The sequence below is a fragment of the Cryptomeria japonica genome, chromosome 9 (genome assembly GCF_030272615.1).
Source record: "Cryptomeria japonica chromosome 9, Sugi_1.0, whole genome shotgun sequence".
Taxonomy (NCBI): domain Eukaryota; kingdom Viridiplantae; phylum Streptophyta; class Pinopsida; order Cupressales; family Cupressaceae; genus Cryptomeria; species Cryptomeria japonica.
Genome location: NC_081413.1, coordinates 226901590 through 226917308, shown reverse-complemented (window position 1 = coordinate 226917308; position 15719 = coordinate 226901590).

Genomic DNA, 15719 nt, shown 5'->3' with positions numbered 1-15719 from the left:
ATTTTATCACAAACTTTATAAAATAAATTAAAATATATATATAAAAATTATGACCCATGTGGCAGGGGACCCACCTCCCCCCCACAAGGTGGGATGGTTTTTGAACTAGCATAAGGTAGTAGCACAGTACAATATGGTAGTCGCTACTACCATATGGTAGTAGAGCTACCATTGATAGTCTCTACTACCATACGGTAGAAGCGCTACCATATGTTAGTCTACTACCATATGGTAGTAGAGCTACCATTGGTCGTCTCTACTACCATATGGAAGAAGAGCTAGCATGTGGTAGCAGAGCTACTAAACAATTTTAGTCCATGGTAATAAAAATGATCCCGCCTATTAATATTTCATTGTTCTTTTTCACAGCATCTAGGAATAATAAAATGTTTTCACCAAAATTCTTTTTATGTAGATTTTACTATATTATATATATATTATTATAAATGTATTTTAGTATGGTTACAATTGGAAATATTAGCGTTATCCATAAAGCATTATCCATATATTAAGTTAAGTTTTAGATATGATATATATACATAAAATGATATGTGTAGATAAGTATATATTCGACAAATATATAATTATATACATATATTTATCTTATTATATATATTTAATGTGTTTTTAATTATTTTTAGAATTGTATTATTTGGAATATTAAATAAATGATGCTTATGTGAAAATTGTATTATTTTAATGTGGGATGTTTTATTTCGCTAAGTTATCATGATTTTTACTTGTTTAGAAATAAAAGGGAGAAATTGGTTATTTGAGGTTCGTTTAAATTATAGCCTTATTAGATTAATGAAGGCTTTGAATTTCTTTTAAAAATGAGTGGTTGTGTTTTCTTAAATTTTAAATGTTGAATTGCAAGTATACAATGATTTAATTATTTTTAAAAGATTGTTTGAATTATGATCTTTAGTGAATTTGGTATTTCTTAGCAAAGAGATTGATTTCATTACAATTCTTGTAAATGTTTAGTCGTCATGTTGTAGTGGTTGTTGTACCCTCTTGATCAGGTGTTGTCCTTATAACCTTGTTGATGTAAACCATGTTGTGTTATGTTCCATATGGTTAACCAAGGGTTAGTAAGATTGTGTTTTCATCATTTTTGTTTTGTAATTGTTATATGGTTGTTAGTATCACCATAGGGTTCTTGTAGAGAGATTGTGATTGTATAGTGTCTTATGGGAGAGTGGCTATTGAGTGGGTGTTGTGCCCATAGTGGATGGCTAGATAACCCCTCGAAAGTGAGTTAATAAGTGATAACCTAATAATTGATTAGGGAGTGGGTAGTTCTAAACATTAAGTAATACATTGTACCCCACGCATGGTTGAGTGCTCGTATAGACTCAAGATGTAGTGGGAAGGCCTAGAATGGCAGACCAACCACCTTGTCTTCACATAGGAGTAGGTAGGGTGTGCATGAGTCTTTGATGGAACTAGGGGTTCGGGAAAGGTTACCAGGGTAGTCGAGGTTGGGGGTCGGGACCTATGGAGGCCTACCTAGGGTAACCATCAGAAGCTATGTGATGACACTCTCTCTTTAGAGTCACTAGTGTATTGTGATGTTGAGTTCACTTGGAGTATTGTGGAGTCACACTTGTATTGTTGACCATGATTTTCTTGTGCTTCCTTGAGGGTCTTCTGCTATCTCCTAGCATGGTGGGGTGGTTTTGTTTCGGGATCACATGGTCAAGTGGTAGTGCCACTTCCCATCGGATGTTTATGTTCATGGCTTCATGCAAAGATTGGCTTTGCAGATATTCTTGTGGTTCATTCTTTTTGGATCATCTCATGTTGGAGATTATTTTACCTTTAAGACCTTTGTGGTCATTTGTATCAATGGATTATGTTACCTTTGTTGGCAATTGACACTCTATTGGTTGGTTTCACTATGTTGTCATTGATGGAAATATGATTTTGGTTTTCGACTTCATATGGTGTACTGGTAGGCACTTCACAGACTCTACACTGGTACCGACAAGATAGAAGATTTCTTTGGTTACTGACAATGCATGTCGACATGGTATAGTAAAGGATATCAGTATTGGAGGCCAACACATCTTGGATCCAGCATTGAAAACTTGTTTTAATACTTATTCATTTATGTTATATGGCCAACATGAAAGATGATATTGTATATATCTTTGTAAGCCAACATGAGGCATAAATTTGTATAGGGTATATAGGGGACATTGATTAGATAATTTTTGATAGAGATGGATATGGTTATGGATGTGATGTAATGTGAAATATATTAGAGAGACTATGTATGTGAGGAATTCATTGTAAGGGTTATTTTGGTACTGAGGTTTATGGTTTTAACTGGAACAAATTGAGCTTAAACCGGAACTATATTTTGGCATAGGAGATTCTATATGAACCAGTTCATACTTCTCTGGATTTCTATCTAGATTGTTATGTAGTCAGTGAGGCGCCTATTGTGATGAGCAGTGTGCTCTAGGCTATAAGTCTTCCTGCAAGTGCAAGCCCATCATATATTGTAATATCTCTTCATATGACCAGTGAATTGATAATGTGGGTCACAAATCCCACCATGTTTTTTCCTCTTTGAGGTTTTCCACGTATAAATTTGTGTGTTATGGTTCTCATTTATTTGTTTGGCTTATTGGTTGCATTACTTCTTTCAATTATGTTTATACCGGTTTACAGGTTGGTGTATGAATGTTTTGTTAAGGCTAAAATCTATTGTAGTCACATAAATTTGTCCACTTAATTAAATGAATATTTAGTATTTCTTTGATTATTTAACCATCAATCAATAATTAATTAAATCAATATTTAATTAATTTACCTTAACCCTCTTCTCCTATTAGTTAAATAAATTATTCAATTTATTTGATTTAATTCACTTAACCAAATTTAGACAATTAATTAAATAAATAAATCATATTTGTTTAATTAAATCTTCTCTCACATTTAAATAAATTAACATTTATTTAAATCACCTTTATCCTCAAATGCAGTCACATAAATTTGTCCCCTTAATTAAATGAATATTTAGTATTTATTTGATTATTTAACCATCAATCAATAATTAAATAAATTAATATTTAATTAATTTACCTTAACCCTCTTCTCCAAATTAATTAAATAAATTATTCAATTTATTTGATTTAATTCACTTAACCAAATTCAGACCATTAATTAAATAAATAAATCATATTTGCTTAATTAAATCTTCTCTCACTTTAAATCACTTTTATCCTCCACCCACTTGTATTTTCCTACAAATGCAAGTTTCACAACTATTTTAAATAGATAAATTATTTATTTAAAATCCTATTTATCCTCACCCACTTGAAACCTTTAATGTCTTCCCTTAAAGTCTTCAAACTTCGCGGCTTCCTTCTAGAGTCTTCTCAAGCCTTTAATGTTTTCCCTTAAAGTCTTCAAACTCAATGGCTTCCTTCTAGAGTCTTCTTAAGCCTTTAATGGTTTCCCTTAAAGTCTTCAAACTTAATGGCTTCTTTCTAGAGTCTTCTTAAGCCTTTGATGGTTTCCCTTAAAGTCTTCAAGCATTTAAATGCTTTATCTTCCTTTTTCTCATGTAAATAAATTAAGATTTATTTAAATAAAATCCAAAATTCACATTCACATTTAAATAAATTAATATTTATTTAAATATCTATCCAAATGCGAATTACACCATTTAATTGAAATAAATGATTTTATTTTAATTGAAAAGCCCAAAATTCCTCCCACTTGCAATCCTAACCCCCTTCTAGACTCTTCTAACCCCTTCCTAATTAGCTTAATCCATCCCCTAAATATTATCACATTCCTAAGCAACTTGGAGTCACCTCTCAAAGGCCTGAAAGTCTTTGAAAGGCATTTAAGGCTTTAAGTCTTAAAATGGTTAACCTATAAAGTCTTCCAAACCATTAAAGGCTCTTACATGACCATTTATGGTTAAATCCACTTGCATCCATGTTAGGGACTTTGACCCCTAACTCAAATTTCATGTAACCCATGTGTCTCCTCAAGAATTTATTTCTTTGACCATGGTTATCCTCACTAACTCTTGCACAAGAGTTTATCCATTGGATAAAAACATTATTCTTTGGATAATGAATTTATTCACTCAACCCAACATTAACCTCACCTCCCAAGTTAACCCTTAGGTCATGTCAAGCATTTAATGCTTCTTCCCTCTCCTCTCAACCCATCTCATATTGACTTTTGGCATCCTAAGATTGGGTTGAAAGCCCTCACATGGATTGAATATTATTTAATCCTGACCCTTGTTGAGATTACTCAATCTCAACCATTCATTGCTCTATTTTACCTATAAATAGAGCTCACATTCCTCATTTTCAAATCCTACAACATTCTCAAGCATTAACATCTACTATTCTAGTATAATAGTGATCCACCCCCCTCTCAATGTTATTGGTTTCCAACAATTTGTATTAGAGCCTTGTGCCTTGGAGGAAGTTTAATAGCTTGAGGAAGATCCTGAAATTAGAATCATTGAATATGACTTTGGAGAAGTAGCTGGAGATGGCACTTGAAGATTATGATGCTGAAAGATTGAAGAAATTAAAGTTACAAGATGAGTAGAATTCTGCTAAATAATTTATTCTTGTCGTACAAGAGAGACTATCATTTGTTCAAGCTAGGAGAAAGGAACTTTTGCAAAATCAAGATGATGAAGAGAAAAATGCACTTAAGGAACAATGTGAGAAATTGAGTTAGGAGAACATGGTTATGAAGAATGAGATGAAAGCTATGACTATGAGGATGTCTAAGGAGATTGAGGACATAAAGAAAAAGGAAGAAAATCTTGTTATATCCTTGAAGATCAAATTTGGAGAATGTGGTAGGTTGGTTCATGAAAATGAGATGTTGAGGTCTAATTTGGTACAATCCAAAAGTAATGAGCAAGAGATTAAGTGAAAAATGATAGTACTAAGAGATGACTTAACTGCTACAAATGAGTACAAAGTGTGTAGGAGAAAAAGTGACACTAAGCAAACATGCCCTAATCTCACTTTCAACCACACACTTGTGGAATACGAAAGGGCCTAGAGATATCACACAATTGGCTACTTCTTTTTGTGAAAGAGAGAGCCACGGGATACCTATTAGGATTTCTATTCCTTTGTTGCAATTGAAAGATAAAATGATGCAAGTTCAATTCCCAACCCCAAAGTGCAAGTATGAACTAATAACAAGATTGCAGAATTGAACTTAAACTATCGAAAGCAGTAAACACAAGAATAAGACAAGAATGCAAATGCATACCCGGAGTCAAAATCTGAGTGAAAATGTTCGGGATGGGGGCGCGGGTGCCACTGTCCTGATTCTGCCCCTGAAACTGCTCCGAAAACTACTGTTTTGCAACCTGGAAAGCTGTCAAAAATGCTGAAAACTGCTATCTGTCAGGAGGACCAGGGTGCCTAGCGCCCCTATCCTGGTAGGACCAGGGTGCCCCACGCCCCTATCCTGGTCTTTTGCTCTGCAACTTGGTGGGAAGGTCTGTCTCAGTCTACTTCTTTCGGATCTGTAACTTGCGGCGTCGTCCGAATCTTGAAATCTACACTTATATCTGAAAAGGTGTGGTGGGTGGCTATATAGGGTTTTGCTTTAGTCAAACCCCCGCTTTGGTGATTTCCACCTCCACAAATAGCCAAGTTGTATTGTAAAAAGTATTGTGTGTCCAGACCTTGTGTGTGTGCATGATCCTAAAATGCAAGTAAGGAAACTAGAGCAACCTAGAAAGTAAACCCTAATTACTTGTAAATGATAATGTAAATGCTCTAAATCAAGATGCAAAGTGATCTAAAGCATGAATAAGTGATATATTGAAGCTTATACAAAGACATGAAAACAACATGAAATCATACCCAACCCCAAGGGAGGGGTACAAGCCAATCTTCAGTCAGTAATCTCCTATTGCTCTTCAATGTCTTCAAAGCCCTAAATGAATGAGTGAAATTGATGAATGCTTGATGGATGGATGTTGATTGTTGTTGAAGTCTTCAAAGATTTTCTCTTTCGCTGCATAGAAGGTCCCTGAAAACAAAAATTCGGATCCTTTCAAATGAAGAAAGAGAGCTCTTATATATGAAACCCTAGGTCTTAATTTCAACTTTTGGCCGACCTAGAGATTGAATCTCCTGCCAATTTCTTGGGATTAAGCTTTATTTTATGATTGGATCGCGCTCCTAAAATTTTGGGAAAAATGTCCGGGACCATGTGCACTCCGGGCGCCATGGTCCTGACAACTTTTCACCAAATTTTCAAGGCCGTCAGATATGATGATTTTAGAGAGAATCCTGAAGTTACAGGTGATTTTGAGATGTTTTGACCCCCGAAATCAAGCCCCCAAGTTTGAAATAGGCCCTAATTAGGGTTTTTGATTAAATGATGTATTGGAGGAATAAAATGAAAGGGGCACACTTTAATGAAAGGGCCCAACTTTATGATGTGGAAGATGATGAAATAGGACCTTAGACCTAATTAATTTAATTAATTAAGTGCTAAAGGGGAAATGCAATGCAAAATACAAAATATGCCAAGGCAGGTGCTAAACTAGGTGTGAAATTGTACCACCCTAGCAAGTGCGTACAATTTATGACGCTACATTTAGCCCCCACTTTAGCGGTCATATGAACACTACGTGCATATGCAAGCTAAAGTATAGAAAGTAAACATTATTTGAAAAAGGATATATCCATAAGTCTGTCGAACGAAGCCCCTAGTGGTATTTGTAGTACACAGTTAGGAACCGCACCCTACAAAACACACGTTAGATCACAAAATCACCTAATGCTTACTAAGGAAGGTGATGAAAATTCGAGGGTAGCTATATGCCCCCCCTGTTTCGGCTTGCTAATTTTAGTGAGTTGAAACAGGGTATCATGTTTACCACTTCAATTTGTTAAAGAATATTGATCACAAATGCTCACAAGAAGATTTGATATGAGATCAAAAACTAATGGAGAATCATTTGGTAAGAAAGAGGACTAAATCTCAATTCCAACACAACAAAGAGTGTGAGGATTTGAGAGTTCTCTAACACAAGATGAAGGATGTAAATGGAAACAAAATGCAAAGAGAAGAAAAGAAAGGAAAAAAAAGCATGAATACACACATCGATGATCCATGAGAAGAATAGTGAGAGAGAAAACATGGACTTCTCACCCCTAGATCTTGTCTAGGTGATCCATGGGAAAAGGACATGGAAAACTAGCCCCTAGAGTTTGTCTAGGTGATCCATGTAAGGGAGGAGAGTGAGAAAGTCTAGCCTTATGCCGCTAGTTCCACTCAACCTCATGCATGTGTGTGTAAGGGAGGTTAGAAGCACCTCATAGGAGTCTATGCCCAAGTATGCTACAACCTGTATATGTATAGTACAAAAGCGTGACATCTCGCTCTAAGAGTCTGTGCTCTGGTTCCGAGAATAATCACCTTGCATAAAAGAAAAATGGAGACATCTCACTCTAAGAGTCTGTGCTCTGGTTCCGAAAATGACCCATTGCTCAAAAAGTGTAATGTTTATGTCATAAGAAAATTAGAACAAGGATACCTACCTTCATCACAAAAGAAGATACCCCAAAAATGCAACAATGTCATAGATCTAAGCAAGAGAGTTTTGCACTCTTTAAGCAAGGATAAGATAGTTGAAAAGGGATATGTTGTAGTATGTGTAAAGGAGATCCTTAGAGGAGAAGAGATCTTTGTACAAAAGACACCTATCCCTGAGAGGAATTGTCTTAGACAAATATAACATCTTCTAGAATAAGACAAAGAAGAGAATAAAAATGCAATACTTCCTTCTTTTGCATGGTGAAAGTGATTCTTAATGAAGGATGACACTCTTTTTAACCCAATTGGGAGAGTGAATTCATTATAGATGTATTTTACCAAGTGCAAAAGAGGTTGTAGTCAAGGACTTACACCTCTTGTAAGAGAGAATCCTTGAACAAACAACAACAAATGCATACAAGGAATAACATCAAGTAATAAAGTTCACACCATCCATGAAATAGGAAAAAGTGGATCCTTAGATAAAAATAAGGAAAGATCATTGCCTCCCAAGGATAAGGACAATGAGAATGACTTACACAATCTTCTAGGGAGAGATTTAGACATAAGAAAAATGTACCACATACTCATATGAGTTCATGCAAATAGGACATTAGTGTATGTAAAATGCTCCTCACAAGAAGTGGGTAGGATAAGAAAGAGAATACACATCTTCTCCCATATCTAGAAAAAGAGGATTCTAAAGAAAAGATGATCAATATTTCCACACTATTACCTTAAAGGGAAATTTTAACCATAAAAAGAAGAGATGTATGAAATCACTCTTGTCCCCATAGGAACAAGAGATAACATAGAAAAATTAGGCTATTATGTTGCTTCAAAAATATGATTGCACTTGAAATCGTACCATCATGAATGACAATGAGCCCCCAGTAAATGAGCTACCAATGTCACATAATGATGAGCAACATAGTAGCCATTAATGTTATTTAAAGACATGATAGATTGAATGAGGTATTTGAATATGACATGTTGAATGCTCAACTATAGGTGAGATCAAAAACATGTATAAAGTGATAGAAATTGAAGAAGGACAGTTACGAGAAATCTTAGAAGAAAGATGAGTGTAATTTATTAGAGCCTTATCCCTAGAGGAAAGGACTTTATGATGAATAGGAGATAAAGATTCATAAGTGGATTTAGAAATTTGAGGGGATTCATAAAGAGATTTGTTCATCGCCAAGATTTCCTTATGAGGGGAATGAGAGTTGATAGAAGTAGGAGATGATTTAGTTGAAGTGAGATCATCATCACTACTAAATATAGCATTCACATTGAGAGATGGTCTTTTAGGTGCTTTGGTGGGCTTAGAAAGATTATATCCAAGTCCAAATGAATATTCATGCATGTTATGTTCTAAAGGAACTTTAATTCCTTGTTCAATTGCGCCACAACTGTTTCCACTATAGCCTCTCTTAGCCAAAATATGGAAACCACGACCATAATGATTAGCCATTTCAGAAAGAAAAGGTGGTTTTTCATAAGACAAAGAATCAAATTCTTCAGAATTAGAAGTGTGAGGAGAAGAAGTTTGAGAAGCAGCCACAAAATTATTGCTCATAGGTTCAGGTAAGACTGATTGATCTCTAGTTTCTTCCTTCTTTTTAACTTTAAGCTCTCTAGGAGGAACCCTATACTCACCTACAAAGGTGGGATTGAAATCAAGTGATCCCCAATCATCTTCTACGAGAACCTTCTTAGGATCAAAAGCCTTTTCATGTGTAGATTCAAGTCAAGAAGGATCTTCTTCAGGAGCTTTAGACTCATCCAAAGAATTTTGATCATCAGAGAGTGAGGATTCATTCATAGGTATCTTGTTCAAAGAGTCATCACTAGAAGAGGAAGGCTTAGATGTTTGTAAACAAGCTTGGAGATTAGTGTCACCTATCAAGGTATATGTCTTATTGTTATAAATGAATTTAACTTGTCTATGCAATGTAGAGGGGACAGCTTGCATACTATGAATCGAAGGTCTCCCTAATAACAAGTTGTATGTTAGATTTCCCAACATAACATGGATAGGAGTAGGCAAAGTAACAAGTCCCACTGTGATGGGTAAGGTGATAATACCTAATGAAGACTTAGCCACATTATCAAAACCTCAAATGGGATGAGAGTCAGGCTCAATAAGAGATGTATCCACATTCATCTTATGCAATAGATTAATGCTACACACATTAAGGCCAGAGCCATTATCTACCAGTGTTCGTCTTATACCAGTGTCATTTATGATAACCACAATCATCAAGGGATCATATAGATGTTGAATTTCACTAGTAGGCAATTCATCTTGAGTAAACACAATTTGAGCTTTAGGATTCATCATAGAGTTAACCAAAGACACTATATTACTAGATGTATTAGGTGGAGGAACATTCAAATCTTTTAAGGCATCTTGTAACATTCCATGATGAGCGGAAGAAGTTTGGATCAAATCCCAAAGGGATATCTTAGAAGGGGTAGCTTTAAGTTGTTCTATGAGATCATATTCCTTACCAAGAACTTGTGAAATACGTGGAGCTTGAGGAAGAATAGGTTGGGAAGGAGGAAGTGAAGTTGGGATAACTGGAGGAGGATTAGGTTGCCTATTGTTTCTTGTGTTATAGGTATGGGCAACCGCATGATAACTCTCTCTAGTCAGTTGCTTAGCATACTCATAAGGGCACTTAGTAGAGTAACCTCCTTACACAGTAATAATAGGTTTCTTAGGAGTGAAAAAAGAATCATTAGCATAACCACCTTGAACCACTAAGATAGGCTTATTTAAAGGTTGAGAATTTTCAGAAGGACAAGCACCTTGGATAGTGAAGAGAGGTTTGTTAGGTGTCTCATTCACATGTATCAAATTGATTGAGGATGGTTTAGAGGAATGAAAAAAAGTGTTGGAAGAATTATTGATAGTCTTTTCTTGCACTAAAATTTTATCACAGATTAAATCAATTTTAGGAGAGAGACAAGGGGTAGGCATTGATGTTCTAGTAGGAAGAGTAATACTAGGAAAGGTCACATCATCCTCTATCATCAAAGGACCTCCATGGGGAATAAACTCTCTAGGAGAAAGATCAACATTACTCTCTAAAGTCTCACTTTTGAGAGGGAGATCTTTGAAAGAGATGTTAACCATCTTGCTTTGAACTAGGGTATCCTTATGAGTAGAACCAAGTTGAGGAGAGGGAGATGCTTTATTTTTAGAGGGAGAATAATTGAGATTCAAGGAAGGTGAGAAACTATCAAGGGAGTTTTCAATCTTGATTTAATCCCCTTTGGCTAGGGTTCTCTCATGGGATAGAGAATAATCTACACCTTCTTCTAATGGTTCACCCCAAATAGTGAAGTTGTTGAAAGGAATGTTTGAAGTATTGTCAATTTCGGGAGAGGAGATAACATTGTTTATTAATTCCTCATCCTTAGGAGGGAGAGCATCAATAGATGTGTTAAACTCATCCTATTTCCCCAAAATATGTTCAATATGATCTTTAGGGGAGAGAGAATTAAGGAAATTGCTTATTATTTCATCTTCTTTCTCTAAGGGATGATTATGGGTAATACAAACTTTAGGAGAAGGGTAAGCATTTATTATTAATTCATCATCTCTAGTGGGAATTTTGTTGGAAAAGGAAATGCCATCACTAGGAATTGTAGGGATAATGTCATCTTCTTGCAAAAAAGGATCCTCATGAAGGAAGTGTTTTTTAGGAGGAACATGAACATATTTCTCCAAAGATTCATGCTTAGGAAGGAGATCTTTGAAAGAAGTGTTCATAGCCTCTTGTTGCACTAACATGCCCCCATTGGAAGGACCAAATTTAGGAGAAAATAAGTCAATGTCCATAAATACCTTTTCACTTAGAGGGGCATCATGTAGGGAAGGGGAAGTAACATTAAGAAAGGTGTTTATGATATCATTCTCTTCCTCTAGGATAGCTAAATAGGAAGGGCACATTTTAGGAGAGTTGTCAAGATCACTCTTAAAGTCTTCATCCTTAGAGCATGGGAGAGTCTCAAAGGGATTGGTAGAAATTCTTTTAGGCACTAAAATGTTGTTATAGATGGGGGGAGGTTCTTTAGGAGAAGGAAAAATTGAAACAAGGGAAGCTAACCCATTATCATATCTATGAAATGAATGCATCATGACAACAATTTTCCTCTTTCAAATGATAACACATACAAAATAGAAGGAAATATTTAATTTTAACCAATGCAAGAACTTAGAATGTAGATTTAGAAAATGAAATTTATGATTCAAATGAGTTCCTAAATCAGATTTGAAATTATTGATCCCAATTAAGCTATCCACAAGTTTAACTTTGAATTGAAAAATTAGGGCTTTACAAAAATTTCCTCTAGATTTTTTAATCTTGCAAGAAATTAAAACTTGTAAATAGCATAAAAAATTCAAATTTCAAAACATAAATCAGAATTAGAGAAGATTGGAATTCAAGTCAAGTTCACCAAAATGTGTAGGAGAAAAAGTGACACTAAGCAAACATGCCCTAATCTCACTTTCAACCACACACTTGTGGAATACGAAAGAGCCTAGAGATATCACACAATTGGCTACTTCTTTTTGTGGAAGAGAGAGCCACGGGATACCTATTAGGATTTCTATTCCTTTGTTGCAATTGAAAGATAAAATGATGCAAGTTCAATTCCCAACCACAAAGTGCAAGTATGAACTAATAACAAGATTGCAGAATTGAACTTAAACTATGGAAAGCTGTAAACACAAGAATAAGACAAGAATGCAAATGCATACCCAGAGTCAAAATCTGAGTGAAAATGTTTGGGATGGGGGCGCGGGCGCCACTGTCCTGATTCTGCCCCTGAAACTGCTCCGAAAACTACTATTTTGCAACCTGGAAAGCTATCAAAAATGCTGAAAATTGCTGTCTGTCAGGAGGACCAGGGCACCCAGTGCCCTTGTCCCAGGGACCAGGGCACCCAGCGCCCCTGTCCTAGTAGGACCAAGGTGCCCCACACCCCTGTCCTGGTCTTTTGCTTTGCAACTTGGTGGGAAGGTCTGTCTCAGTCTGCTTCTTCCAGATCTATAACTTGTGGCGTCATCCGAATCTCGAAATCTGTACTTATATCTGAAAAGGTGTGGTGGGTGGCTATATAGGGTTTTGCCTTAGTCAAACCCCCACTTTGGTGATTTCCACCTCCACGAATAGCCAATTTGTATTGTAAAAAGTATTGTGTGTGCAGACCTTGTGTGTGTGCAAGATCCTAAAATGCAAGTAAGCAAACTAGAGCAACCTAGAAAGTAAACCCTAATTGCTTGTAAATGATAATGTAAATGCTCTAAATCAAGATGCAAAGTGATCTAAATCATGAATAAGTGATATATTGAAGCTTATGCAAAGACATGAAAACAACATGAAATCATACCCAACCCAAGGGAGGGGTACAAGCCAATCTTCAGTCGGTAATCTCCCATTGTTCTTCAATGTCTTCAAAGCCCTAAATGAATGAATGAAATTGTTGAATGCTTGATGGATGGATGTTGATTGTTGTTGAAGTCATCAAAGATCTGCTCTTTCGCTGTATAGAAGGTCCCTGAAAACAAAAATTTGGATCCTTTCAAATGAAGAAAGAGAGCTCTTATATATGAAACCCTAGGTCTTAATTTCAACTTTTGGCCGACCTAGAGATTGAATCTCCTGCCAATTTCTTGGGATTAAGCTTTATTTTATGATTGGATCGTGCTCCTAAAATTTTGGGAAAAATGTCCGGGACCATGTGCACTCCGAGCACCATGGTCCTCTCCGGGCGCCATGGTCCTTACAACTTTTCACCAAATTTTTAGGGCCGTCGGATATGATGATTTTAGAGAGAATCCTGAAGTTACAGGTTATTTTGAGATGTTTTGACCCCTGAAATGAAGCCCCCAAGTTTGAAATAGGACCTAATTAGGGTTTTTGATTAAATGATGTATTGGAGGAATAAAATGAAAGGGGCACACTTTAGTGAAAGGGCCCAACTTTATGATGTGGAAGATGATGAAATAGGACCTTAGACCTAATTAGTTTAATTAATTAAGTGCTAAAGGGGAAATGCAATGCAAAATACAAAATGTGCCAAGGAGGGTGCTAAACTAGGTGTGAAATTGTACCACCCTAGCAAGTGCGTACAATTTACGACGCTACACAAAGAAAAATTCAAGATTAGCTCAGCACAACTTGATGAGTTACTGAAGAGATGGGGGCAGATTGGAGATTCCAATGGACTTGGATTTTAAAAAGGAGAGAGTTGTGATACTACTAATAAAGATCAAAACCATAAGGCACCGTTAAGACAATTCAATGCTTATAAATTCAATGGTAGATGTTTTGAATGCAATAGATTTGGACACATGGCTAGGCAATGTAGAAAAAGAGAAAATTAGAACCATGATTCTACTCCCAGTAAATGTTCTAAATGCAAGAAAATTGGTCATAAGACAAAAGATTATAGAATGAATGTAAAATGCTATGCTTGTGGAAAATTTGGGCATATGGCTAATCAGTGCAGGTCAAGCAATTTCATCAGTTTTATCAAGGCAATTTAAAAGAACAATGTTACATGTTATGCATGCAATGAAATTGGACATATTGCTAAGTTATGTAGAAGTAGAAATCCACCGGTTGGCAATGGAGGATCAAATTATAAAGCAAAAAGAGAAGGTTGGTGAAATCCAACAAGATCACACTCAGAGATGGGTGAGAAGACTAAAGAGAAATCATCAGATGGGAATGTCCTGGTTACCTATCCGGTAGAAGAGTTTGCTCCTGCACCAGGAGTGACCTCATCTAGTAACTAAGGAATATGCCTTAGGAGTAGGAAAATTTCATGAAAGATTATGCATATGCCCCTAGAGAAGATTTTGGAAGATGTTCCAGATATTGGAGAGGATTATCCAACATTGATATGTCCAGAGTGAGATCCGGTATCTTTCACCAACAATCATTTATGCTAATGGAAGATTAGGGTTTTCTTGATGGATAAAAGGTCAATTACACTTCATTGTTATTCACCTAGTATTTAGAGTGACTTAGTGCAATCAGAAGATATTTAGAGGTGATCAAAATTTTTCTTGAGTGATCATATCAAAATCTAGAAGGACTTGTTAGAGGTTTTCATCAGCAAAATTCTAAAGGTATTTTTCTTGAATCATGGAATCGGGATCATCTTCTACTCCTATCTTCATTGCAAATCCAACTATAGTAGAAGTTAAGGACCGCCCCAGGCCAATTTTCAAATGGTATCAACATGTGGCTACCAAGGAAGATTTGATTGGAGCATTTCTCACATTCTAGAGGGAGTGGTATATGTGGAAGATGTTAAGATTGATATTCATTTTCATATAGAGGACTTAGGTACTTTAGAGATCAAGGGGATGTATATGAATGAACTCATGGGAGAATATAGTAAGATCAAACCAGCATATAAACACATTGAAGCCATTCAAATAATTATTGGTTTGTCATCGGTAGGACAACATCCAGATAAGAAAGTATCAAATGACTTTGTAAGAAAGATCGCCAACGCCACATCAGACAAGAGATCGATGAAGATGAGCACCATCACTGACACCAACATCAAGTTTGGAAGCATGGTTATAGGATACAAGGTAACTCAGTCTAACTAACTAAATTCAATTTCAAGTTCATGTATTTTGGCTTCATATAGGATGATGAGAGAAAATATCAAGTTATATCTTTATGATTGGATGGTTGAGGAGTTATTGATCAATTTAGGGAAGATTAAAGGTGAGAAGAAGGGTACCTTCTGGTATGGAAATTTGTTAATCTGCTTAATGTTATACTTTTTGAATGATACCCTAGTTCTGGAAGGAAGAAATGGGCTTTTGACATCCCGGTAGGAAGACAACTAAAGAAATCAATTGTTGCATTGGGAAGTCTTCGAGATGATATGGTATGGGGTTACTTCAAGGCTTTTCAAAAATATATGAGGTCTAGGACTAGATAATTGAGCACATAGTAGAGAAATACTCTATCGACATTTGTTTCATGGTTAAGAAGGATGTGACTCTCATGGAGGCAGTCAAGCTCCAGAAGATTTGGATAGAGGAAATGGGTGATTAGGTAGATGCATTAATCCTTGATTCCTATTCAAAAATTTTGATTGATGCAGAA